This window comes from Ruditapes philippinarum, unplaced genomic scaffold, assembly GCF_026571515.1.
Source record: "Ruditapes philippinarum isolate M1 unplaced genomic scaffold, ASM2657151v2 ctg723_1_1_1_1, whole genome shotgun sequence".
NCBI classification, from domain to species: Eukaryota; Metazoa; Mollusca; class Bivalvia; order Venerida; family Veneridae; genus Ruditapes; species Ruditapes philippinarum.
This window is the reverse complement of record NW_026866929.1, coordinates 244,170-257,429: the sequence shown is the minus strand read 5'-3', so window position 1 is coordinate 257,429 and position 13,260 is coordinate 244,170.

Here is a 13,260-nt window from a genome sequence, read left to right as displayed (position 1 = left end):
AGCCACAAGCAGACTTAGAGTTAAATAATAAATTGTTTGCAATCATAGTTGAATCACATCAAGCCAAAATGTGAGCATGTAACTTCGTTAAACTACATTTGTTTCAAGTCATTTATTTTCACAATGAAATATATTGCAAAATCTGTGAAATTTGAAAATAATTTTAGTATAAGAAGCGATGAGGGAGGATTTACCTTGAAGCACACTGAATAATAATAATTCATCTTAGACTCTTTTAAATAACTAACAATACTTACGTGATTTTCAGCAAAGAATGCAAGAATAAGGTGCGAATTATAGAACAAAATGCAAACACAAATGTACGTTCTTTATTTTATTAGGTAAGGCTAGTTTGATATATATTAACGTTCAAATAGTTCATTTTTCATTTTCAATGTAGATAACAATATCAAATTTTGTCTTTTATGTTTCGAATTTTTTTATCAAGCATGTTTTTTTTAAACATCTGTATTTCAAGGTTATAAAAAACGACAGCAAATGGCGTTAATCTATTTTGAAACATTAAAAACAAAAGTTGTTAATCTATTTTGAAACACTAAGCACAAAATTACTTTTTTTCTATTTTGAAACACTATGCACAAAATAACGTTAATCTTGTTTGAAACACTAAGCACAAAATTACCTTTTATCTATTTTGAAACACTAAGCACAAAATAACGTTAACCTTGTTTGAAACACTAAGCACAAAATTACCTTTTATCTATTTTGAAACACTAAGAAGAAAATAACGTTAATCTATTAAAAAAACTACTAATTAAATGACGTTAATCTATTTTGAAACACTAAGCACACAATTACGTTAATCTTTTTCAAAGGAGTAAATACGAAATGACCTTATTCTTCTTTGAAAAACTAGCAGAAATTATGTTATTCTTTACCAAAAACACTGACACAAAACGACGCTATTCTTACTCTAAACACTAATAAAAATGACTTTATTTTATTATTAAGAAAGACCAAACAGAGAAATGTAACAAATTTGAACAGAACAGTAATTCAAAAAAGTACGAGGATAATAGAGCAAAATACGGGACGTAATTCAATGACAGTTTTAAGCATTTAATCTTAATATACCAAGAATATATCAAGGATAAAAGGCAACAAATGATTCTTAAAGTTTTCATTTAAAATCTAACAATTTAAAACAAAAAATCCAATTTAGTCCACAGAAAAGTGACAAAACTGAAGTAAACAGCAATATGAGTATAATGCATCATATGTGTAAGTGATGACATTGAAGGTGACTATCATTAAGCAATAAATATCAAACAAATGAAAATGTCAAATATATTCTAATGATGAAAATAGACAATTTGCTTTTGAAAGATAAATACATTGAATTTTCAAGAGTACCAAGTATTTCAACAGCTTAATATACTCGTATTACCTTAAAGTTTATAAAATAATAATACCATCACTGACCGAGTTTACGTAGGTTACATAAATGTTTATGGCCCATTTATCTGTAATCTAAATAGAAAAACGAGGGTCGTCCTGAACGTTTGCAGAACTTCGCTTTAACAATTATTATGTTTACATACAGGTACAATATTTTCATAACAGAAAGTTAGTATCTAATAGCTTTTGATTAATGAAAATATTTAACAAATGCTTAATGTTATAAAAAAAAGTTTAAACAATAGAAATTTTAAGCCAATTAAAATGCATGTTTATAATTCCGCAGACTACAAGGACAACCCTCCAAGTAGTAATGGGAAAGAAAAACCGGTGACCTTCAGAAATATTTATTTTCAAATCGTCTTATTTATTAATTTTCCCCTGAGAATAAGACTCTCGTGTTTTGTAAATTGATTACAGATATAAAAAGTATTTTGGTCCAAATTAGCGGCATGAAAATTATATTGAACATTATCAGCAAGGAGAAAGGTGAAACCTTGCTTTTTGTTTTCTTACATTTTTTATCAGAAAATTCCGGATACTTTTAGCTGATTTATATCGATTAGGGAGTAGGTTATATTTTAGGAATATAACATTCTGTATAAAGCGGAACCAAACGACTTTTTAATTGGATTCATACGACACAATTTCGTGAAATATCAGTAAAAGATACATTGTGTTTTACGGAGGGAGTAATTCATGATTTTCTGAACAACACACGTTTTTTTGTATCAATACTTCATGAATACTGACAATAAGAAAGCTGAACATGTGGAATATAAAATCTGGATTAATTTACCATTTAAGTCAATTTCTAATGATATACTGGTCTTTTTATTCAATGTAAGATATACATATGCGTTGTTGTGTTCAAATCTGGTTTAAATATGATTTTAGACAAAACGTTTTCTATTTAAGGCTATTTCTATCTAGTATACAATTTTAATAATTATTTCAGATGACTGACTTCCGATTGCTCAATATTACGGTTACTAGTGACTTGGAACCACCGCACCATGAAAATGGAACAGTCGATGGTGGACAAACCGGAAATGTTTAGTATTCAGACTCCGACATCAACAGAGATTATGAAACGGATTCGATGTACGACGATTATAACTATTTCCGAGCAGAGATTCACGAGGAATTTCTTAACAGTATCCATCAGCATACGTCTGCATTTGCCGTGTTTCTGTCAGTGTGGTCTTTCATCATAAATGTACTTGTAATAATAGCATGTTTTCGGAACAAAGAACCTCGAATGTGTGGCTATTATTGTCATATAGTAAACTTATCGGTTTCAAATTTATTCATAAGTGTATTTGTACTTCCGCTTACAATTTATCATATTCAGAAAGAATGGCATTTAGGGCAAACTTTGTGTAAAATATATGTGATAAGTGATGTTTTGCTACCATTTACTTCATTCACAATTATCATCATCATAAATGTAGAAAGGATTATGTCAATAATTCACCTGAATCTTCATTCCTGGATATTTCAGAAGACGTTCAAAACAATAACTGTTTGTATGGCATGGGTTATAGCCTTTATTGTTGTGGTTCCGATTTGGACATCTGGAACAATTCCGTGGAGAATATTTTGTTATCATCAGCAAGGAATCTGCAATATTATGTCCATTAGTAACATATTTCATTCCATTATTTTGTATCATAGCACTAATATTCAGATTACTATTGTTGAAGATCGAGTTATCCACCCCTACTCCTGTAACTATAGAAAGCACGCGCATGTCGTTGAAAAACTATCACAGCCAGCAAAATGATATTGACTTTGAAAGTGAATGCTCCCCAATGTCAAGGCCGTTGCCAAGCACGAGTTTAATGCCCAATAAGGAGAAAAAAGATGACATTGTTTCTCTGTGCACAGTTAATACAGTCTTTGCGGCAATGTCATTTCCTTTTCAGTGTATTAGTTTTCTGTTATCATTTTGTCAGACCGCATCATGTATTCCTTCTACCGGATTAAATCAGGTTATAACATGGATTGGAGCGTCAACTGTTGGAGTTGTCCCACTTTTTTGGTTCATCGACAGCCAGCTCAGATCGGGCCTCCGGATTAAATTCACCTAACTTTCAGATGTAGAATCTGCAGAAAGTACACACAGTGAAGAAACATTTCTCTGAATGGATGGCAGCAACAATGTCACCTTCAACGTTTAATTGACGATGAAAGTAAGATCATTCTGACAGAAAAATGATGAAGCTCTCCGTGAAATCAGTGGTGTTTAAAATGATACGATTTATACTTTAAAGGCCTATTATGCCTCAGAAAATGCTATCATTTTCATTTCCCAAAAACTTTGTTACAATTTCAAGAAAATACTCATTTGGGATATATATAAACTCTTTTACGACTTTTTTTATGTTCGCAATATGTATAATTATAGATATTTAGAATTTAGATTGAAGTCAGAATACTACTTTGTTTACATTTTGCTACCTTTACAGTACATAACTGCATATTCAGTGCTACTTCTTCAGATGTAAAATATCTAACATGCTCTCAATTCATTATCAAAACATTTCTAAACACATGTTACACATTTCTAAAAATATTTTAATAACAGATTTTTGAGGCATAATGTGCCCAACAACCAGAACTAATAAAAATGGTTAACATCAAAGGAGGACAGTCACGAACAATGTGTACATAGAAATGAGTCAAATCAAACAACTTTTATGAGTAGGTTTAAAATACATTAAGCATACGTCGTTGGTATTTACAATAATTGAATCACTTCTTGTTTCTTAAATTATGTTTGTATTGATATTAGTTAATACAAATACTAGTTCTATTAAAAAGCACTGCACTAAATTGCGAATGTTCTAATCCGTATTTTGCCAAACGTATACGTTTAATGACTGGAAACTGTATAAACTGGTGATTGTTGTATGAACTTCATTTGTTTTCCTGACGAACTGGCTCCCTCTAACTAAGCCTTGAGTACGCAAATGATAATTTTGTACTATCTTATCATTAGCTCGCTCACTTTTGTTAATTTTTATATCATATTGAATAAACATTTACTGGGAAATTAACTCTTTTTTTCACAAAGGAAGCAGGACGTTTGATTACAATTTAATTTTGTTAGCCAATCTTAACTATATGTGGATCTATATTTTTACAAAAGTCATTCTTGCAATTTGAACACTCTTATTAAGAAAAGTTTGCAAATACTGTTTCATTTCAATACCAAAGACATAGTGTATTTTGGCAACTGAGTGCACTTGGATTTGAAACTAATGCACATTTATAAATTGAAAGAGTTCATTGTTCGTTACTTCAAAGTTAAAAATAGCACACAAATACGATTTTCAATTAATTTATGAATTTATTTCTTTGCAATCTATTGCATTTCTTTCTGTTTCAAGTGCTAAAAATATGAAATTAAAATTTTAGATTTTCAGGCTTTATTTTACCTAAATGGAGTTCCTTTAAGACTTATTCGACCTTCAGGCTTTTTACCTCAGTGAAGTTCCTGTAAGACTTATTTGCAACACAATTTTATTTTACAACGGTGACCATTGTTTCCATAGCAGATAATTGTTTTCAAACAAAGGTACAAAATTAAGATTATATCGTACACAATTAAAAATATAATTATTCACCATCTTTATTGGGATTTCTTTTTGGTGGAAATTAAAAATACTTCAATGTTTAAATTTTGATAGTGATAAAAATCACTTCATGCAGTGTCCAAACTCATTTTGCTGCCATTTCTTTATTCAGATCCATTTCGTTTACTTGGTGTTTCTTTTTTGTATTGATTCCAAAATGTGATTGTGATATAATCATACAATGGTTGCCGTACATATTCGTGATTGTGATATAGTCATTCAATATTAACTGTACATATTCGTGAATGTGATATAATCATACACTGGTTACCGTACGTATTCGTGATTGTGATATAATCATAGAATGGTTACCGTACATATTCGTGATTGTGATTTAATCATAAAATATTTACCGTACATATTCATCATTGTGATATATTCATACAATGGTTACCGTACATATTCGTGATTGTGATATTATCATACAATGTAAACCGTATATGTTCGTAAATGTGATAAAATCATACAATGGTTACCGTACATATTCGTAATTGTGATATAATCATACAATTTTTACGTATATATTCGTGATTTTGATATAATCATACAATGGTTACCGTACATATTCGTGACTGTGATATAATCATACAATGGTTACCGTACATATTCGTGATTGTGATATACTCATACAATGTTTACCGTATATATTCGTGATTGTGATATAATCATACAATGGTTACCGTAAATATTCGTGATTGTGATATAATCATACAATGTTTCCGTATATATTCGTGATTTTGATATAATCATACAATGGTTACCGTACATATTCGTGATTGTGATATAATCATACAATTGTCACCCTATGTATTCGTTTTTATATATTACTGACAACGTAATTAATATCATGGTAGATTGTCCAATCCTTAATTCATCCGACGTTCTTGTCGGAAATTAGAACAGCAACAATAGCTGCAAATTGCTCAAAAAATATCAGCGTTCTATTCATCAGAACACACATCTCTTTTAGCTGTTGATTTATATAGAAATTGGTATATATGCTAATGAGTGAAATTCCAATTTAATAAAATCGATTTGGTATATTTAATTCTGTCTGCTTCAAGATGAAAGAAAACGAATGTTAAAAGAAAAGTAAGATTTAGAGCATAAAATATTTTTCACAATCCATTTAAAGCAGCATACTTCCAGATTCATTGCTAATTTTCATGAAAATTTCTAAAAGGTATAAAACAGGAAAATATTATGAAATGGACAACAGAAGCAAGCCATATAATTGGTACATATACAATTACTAGTATTTTAAACAGTTTGTTTTAATTTTCTTTATACAATTTGACTTAATCAGTAAACGTGCTGTTTATATCTTCACAATTTATTCATATCCGACAAGGCGCCATTAGCAATAATTTTCTTCTATTTTGGCTCGTTATAAGAATTGAAATGTTGCTGCTTTTAACGGTAACCAGGTGAATCCCTATAAACCAGGAACAAACAACTCTAACGAAGTAAATGTTATAATGACCACTTGGAAAATATGGCGTAGAATAGGAAGTCATTAGAATTATTGGCCATTTATTGAACGAAAAATGTAAGTAAATATAAATATTAATGATTTTTATTCTCCTTTATTCTTCATGGGATATTAATGAATGAGCTGGTGACTGGCTATCATTCGTATCAGACATATAAGTGTGCTGGGAACTAAATTACGGTTTTTCGGGGGAGGTATATTGACTAATTTGATGTGATAAATTAACCAGATAAATAATTTTGAATGCTGCAGATAATTAATTTTGTTATAATGAGATTAAAACCTATAACAATATAAGCAACTTAATTTAGAATAATAATATCTGTCATATGTTGCGGTTCGGACCGGAATATCCGTCCCGAGGTGACCCGCCCATTGGGCGGTAACGAGGCTTGCCGAGTTACCGCCCATGGGCGGGTTACCTCGGGACGGATATTCCGAACCGCAAACATATGTCAGAAATTTTTTCTTGCATATTCCAAAATATTCAATTATATTTTAATTTCTTTATCTTAATTTTCAACGCAAATTTATATCATTACAGCCGTAACTATTTTCCCACAACAGCGTATGAAATTGCAACTTCAATCAAACTGGTAGAATGACGTCATCCTAAGCGTGCCATTGTACAGCACGCGACTCATCTGGCAACCCCCATACAAGATGAAATTTCCGGCATGGGTAAAACACACGAAAACACCAGTTTTCTATGCAAGAACATGTTTATCGCGATATCCCGCTAAATAAACGAATAAAATATTCAACAATTTTGGTTACGTCGTCACATTATATAAAAATATATTTAATTCAAAATACATTTTGATCTATAACATCTATTCAAATATATAGCTTCTCCTTTGTTACCCTTTTAAGCATAAATGACCACAAAGTGGTCAAAGGGGGGGTATAGTGATGTGGCTATGTACGGCGTCCGTCATCGTGCGTCGTGAACAATTTGGTTGTTAACAGTCTAGCAGTCACAGATTTGATTGGATCATCATCAAACTTTGTCAATAAAATACAGATCAAGTTCGAAGAGGTGATGGGATCGAGATCTCGGTTCAAAAACTAGGTCACATGAGCTATAAATAGAAAAAGCTTGTTAGAAAGCTCTAGAATAATGACATATATATTGCTTCCTTTCTCCTTTTCTTAGCTCAATTAAGGTCATTCTTTTATTAAAGTACATTCCATTACATCGTAAACAGTGGCTGACCTTCGCACAGTTTTTGTAATCTCTTGAATATCAGGGATTCCTTTCTTTCTCTTTTAATTAAATCTCAAAACCACTTTAGGAAATAAAAATTTCAAAAAATAGATAAAACTTATACATATTTCCAGCGTAAGATCTAAGCGAAAGAACCATAACACAGTAAAGATATATGATAGTTCAAATCGAAGCTTATAATGGGATCAGTTTGAATGTTCATGGGCAGGTGCTAGCGTATTTGTTTGCGATATTACCATCATCTGAACTTACATATGAAAAAGGAAATCAGTCAGTGAAAGAGTATAGGATTCTTCACTAGCGGCCTTTTAAAATGAGGAACAATTTCAAAAATCACATACAACGTTCTATGAATTCTGGAAAGGGGGAATCCCTAGGACAATGGAAATAAAAACAAATAGTTGAAAATCACACACTCACTTTCATTCAAGGTAGAAAGCACAAAAGAAAAATCAATATCGACGAACCACATTCATTTTAGCTGAACATGTTTCTGTAATAATATTTTAAGATTATGCACGGTTTAAAAATATCTTTGAAACAGTTTTTCTTCTGGACAGATGTGAAATGAAAACAGAAGCAAATGTCTGAAAGTCTATTTAAGAGTTAAACCTTTAGCCCCGGTTAAAGCAATATGCAATCCTTAATTTTTACCGAACGACCATACATCATTAATAGTATTATAAAATAATTTATAGCAATGCATTTTTATTGTCTTTGAAATAAATTACAACTCTCTTACTTGTACAGTTTTATCGATGTGTTTAGTGATAATCTTGAAGAAAATAGCTGAAATTTTATTTTAAATGAAGTTATGTCAACACTTTACCCCATACACATCTTGAGGCGGTGCTAGGGGCGTGATAGATGCTGCACATTTACATAACCTTTCATGGACAATTTCATCAAACCGAGTCTGCAATTTCGTATAAATTTGTTGTTTTCATTGTTTCAGAAAGATCATCCTTTTTCAAGATTTTTATTTTTAAAGGGCAATTTTCCTTCTCTGTGTTTCGTCATTGGTTGATGTAATTAGTTATTTATCTCTTTGATCACAGTTGCTGTTATTAATGTTTAAATTATAGACCAATTTTGACTCAGATTTCCTATCATTTTTATTCTTCAAAAACTTGAGGGTTAAAAGGAATATGAGCTTTAACATAAAACTACAATCTTAAGGAATGTTACTGTGTACTCAGTATTTTTTGTTTAATTTTAATTTGCACGTTTTTTCATGTAATCGTGTATTTCACAAGCTTCGAAGCCTTGAGAATATTTTTTCTTCTGATGATTCACAAAGGAACAAAAAAGAGAATCGCTACCATGCTTAACTTTAAATGTTTGCTTTTATTTGTGCCTTATTCCGCGCTTTTTGAAATTTAATAATTGATATGACACAATTGTTATATCATAAAAAATCTATGTTCTGCTTTCCTTTAACTTTTGATGTAATAGTTGGCAACGAAAAATTACATATAAAATATTTTTAATGAAACAGTCTTTAGTTCACAGCTTATGAAATATAACCAATGCACTTTCAGCATTTACACCACCAAATTAAATAATTATTAGATCTAATCTTATCAATTAAGCCTCGATTTCATTTCCAGAGTCTTAAACGTCCATATCAAATCAATATCACATCCCATATAGAATAGTTTCCATTTTAAGAGTTCAAAATATTTTTATCAAATGTATATTATATTCCATCTAGCTAGCGGTATCGTTCAATATAGTTTTGACAGCTGTGTACCCGTCCAATGGAATTCAGTATCATATTTAACATCATATGATATCCTCATAGTAAATTACGAACAATAATAGCCTAAACACTGTAAATGTTGACGAAAAAACAAGCAGTTTCAACAGATTTAGCATTGTTGTTAACCTTTTATGTTAAAAAAATAACTTTTTTCCCTGTCTGAATCTTTACTCAAGATATTCCTATAATCTAAATTGAGACTAATTTAAAGTGATTTTAAACCAGATGTGATTGTAATATCATGTCAGTCTATAAGGAAATTTTATAACAGACGACATTAGCCGTATGAATGATTTCACTTAAACAAGAAAACTCTTTGCCGAATGTCTTCTTTGTCTCGAACAATAATATCACTCTGGCATTCTTGATTAATGCTTGAATAAGGAGCAGACGAAATTGTGATATTTTTAAAAACAAAAGTATTTATCTGGTATAAACTCCAAAGATTATCTACATAGTAATAACATATTTAAATACAAAGTTAATAAAGAATATTTTTCATATGAATTTAAGGTAACACTTCAAATTGTATTTTTCACACTCAAGACTGATAACATAAAAATGTGTGTGTATTTGGAATCGATCGTTGCAGACCTTATAATTAAATAACTGAGCGTGTTCGAATATAAACAGACTGCCTATAAGGTCGCACAAAAGATCAACCTTCAATCAAATAAACCATTATTATAGTCATATTTATATCAAATTTTTATTTGTTTTTCTCTCATTCTTATCAGCTGACATGAATATGGGAAATCTCGTTTCACTACGCAATATTGTTGTAGTCACCGCTAGAAAAGGCAGTCGATACAGGCCTCTTTTAGCTGCATGTGCGCAGATATTAACAGTGCATGTCTGTGCGTGCTTTTTATGATTAACTCGTAATGTGAAACAATAACCAGTGAATAAATGACACTATGAAAATAGGTGCGGACATTTCTATCACATAATGATTTTGACTTATGAAGAAATGATTATTTGAAGAAAATAAACAACAAGTAAATCAGATTTGAACTTCTTATTAATATTTTCTTTTGAAAACTTTGCTTAGAGGAAAACTGAAACAGGTACGTTAGAATTTATAAAGTAATGGGGTTTTTTTTAATTACCAATTCACATTAAGTGAAACTTTTTTTCTACTTACATGAATATGTTCCTTTTTTATATAGGCCTTGAAATATAATATTCACGATGGCGTCAGCGGTCCGACAAAAATGTATAAAGACCGCTTGAGATTTTGGCTTCGGTCTGTAATGTTTACGGCTGACTGATCGGACACCATAATGCAATGGGGTCCTCAGTGTTCTCTTTCTTCAATGATATTTTATGTATCCCATATAAAAGACTATAGACTGCAGTGTCTTGTTAAAACACGATCAGTGCTGTTTTCATTGTGTGTTTTGTCAATAACTTTGTCTATGATTGTAGGAAATATATTTTTTATTTAATTAAATTGCAGTTAATTATCAAACTATGATGGAAAAAAGAAAGCACTCACAGATAGCGTACAGAAGAGTTAACAAGTGTTATCTACCGGCAACTTCTTAAACTTTATTTTCATTCCAAAGTAAAATGTACTTTTTATTTAATAAATGAATTCGCATCAATAGGAAACTTAAAATCAATTCATTTTTCCATGATTTGAACTTAAAATGTACTTAAGAATGTTTTCAACATATGAATACAATTAGACACTTTATACTGAGGTATAAAGCCTGCACTTGTATTTATTCTCGCAGTGAGAAGATATCCATGAGATAATATTTGACAAGGAAGACGTATAAAAATGCCGAACTATATATTTCACGTGTATTTGTAGGTAATCATGCTGTCAGTGAAAAAACTTCGTACATAAAGTGAACCAAACAATAACAAAATATTATTAAACAACTTAGATATGGTATCTTTTATATAAAGCATGGTAATAAAAATGATAGCAAACTATGATAAAATCAGATAGAGTTATCCAACCAGAATACATGTTCCTTTATTTTTGTAAGATTAAATATAAATTATGAAGTAGTTCATTTTAGTACAATTCATCGCTAATAAATCAGTAATGATCAGTTTCAGAACATTTCTGAGTAGAATTGAAATGATTCATCTAAACTTGTCTGTTTCAAATAAAAAAATGCAGAGTTTATCGTTGTTTTACCAAAGTTTTGGTTATTATTTCATTGACTCACAAAGCGCGATAAATAACACAATTTCAAAGTAATCAATTATTAAATGGATATGTTAGGATACAAATATGTATTTAAATATTACTAGCACTTGTTATTCTTAATTAAATATCACCTTATAATAATCAAGTTTACTTTGCAGGAACCGTAATAAAGTAAATACTCGTGAAATAATACAATGGATATGGACGACATTTTAAAAAAGAAAACTTGTTTAATTAAAAACATTAAAAACTTTAACATGTTTTGGTAAATTGCTTTTACCCTTATACCGCTCAAAATATTAAATATACTTGTCGATCTTTCAGTTCAGGAAAATACCATTCATCATTTTAACTGAAATTTTGATTGCCGGCACGGGTCCATGGGTAGATCATGTAGCCACAAGTAGGCTTGAGTAAAATAATAGTTTGTTTGCAATCATAGTTGTATCACATCTAGCCACATCTGTAACTTCTTTTTAACTGCATTTGTTTCAAGTCATTTATTTATACAGTGAAACGTATAACGAAATCTGTGAAATTTGAATATAATCATAGAAGAATAAGTGATCAGAGAATATTTACCTTAAAGCACACAGAATAATAATCTATCTTAGAATCTTTTAAATAACTAAGAATACTTACTTGATTTTCAGCCCAGAATGCAATGAGATGTGCAGATAAAACCAATAAACATTACTGTAAGTTTATACATCAGTCAGTCCTCAAATTGTAAAGAAAATTATTGGCATCTTTATTATTCGCTCTGTAGAAACACTCCTGTTTGCTCCATCGCAACAATGTACTAATCGAATCCTTACTTACGGTGTTTGGTGTTGAAAATGATAAGGTGCAATTTATATATAACAAACGTTATAAAAATGTTCTCTTATTATTAGGTAAGGCTAGTTTGATATCTAAATAGTCAAATAGTTCATTTTAATGTAAATAACAATATTAATATTTTTTTTGTTTCGAATCTTTGTATCAAACTTGTTACCATGTATATATGTACGATAGCAAATGGCGTTAATCTATCTTAAAACAATAAACACAAATGAGGTTAATCTATTTTGAAACACTAAGCACAAAACTACGTTAATCTATTTTGAAACATTAAATACGAAATAACCTTATTCTTTCTCGAAACACTAGCAGAAAATTATGTTATTCTTTTAAAAAAAACACTGACACAAAACGACGCTATTCTGACTCTAAACAGTAATAAAAATGACTTTATTTTATTAAGAAAGACCAACACAAATTGGCGTTTTTTCTGTTTGGAAACACTAATAGATAATGACAACGATCTATTTTGAAAGACCGAAAGAAAATGACAAATATCTCTTGTAAAAGATCGAGAAACTAACACATTTGAACAGAACAGCAATAAAAAATAGTAAAAGCAAAAAAGACAGCAAAAATACTGGTCTTAATCCAAGGACAGTTTTAGGCATTTCATCTTAATATACCAAGAATATATAAAGCAAAAATGCAACAAATTACTCTAAAAGTTTTTATTCTAAATCTAGCAATTTAAATCAAAACAATTCA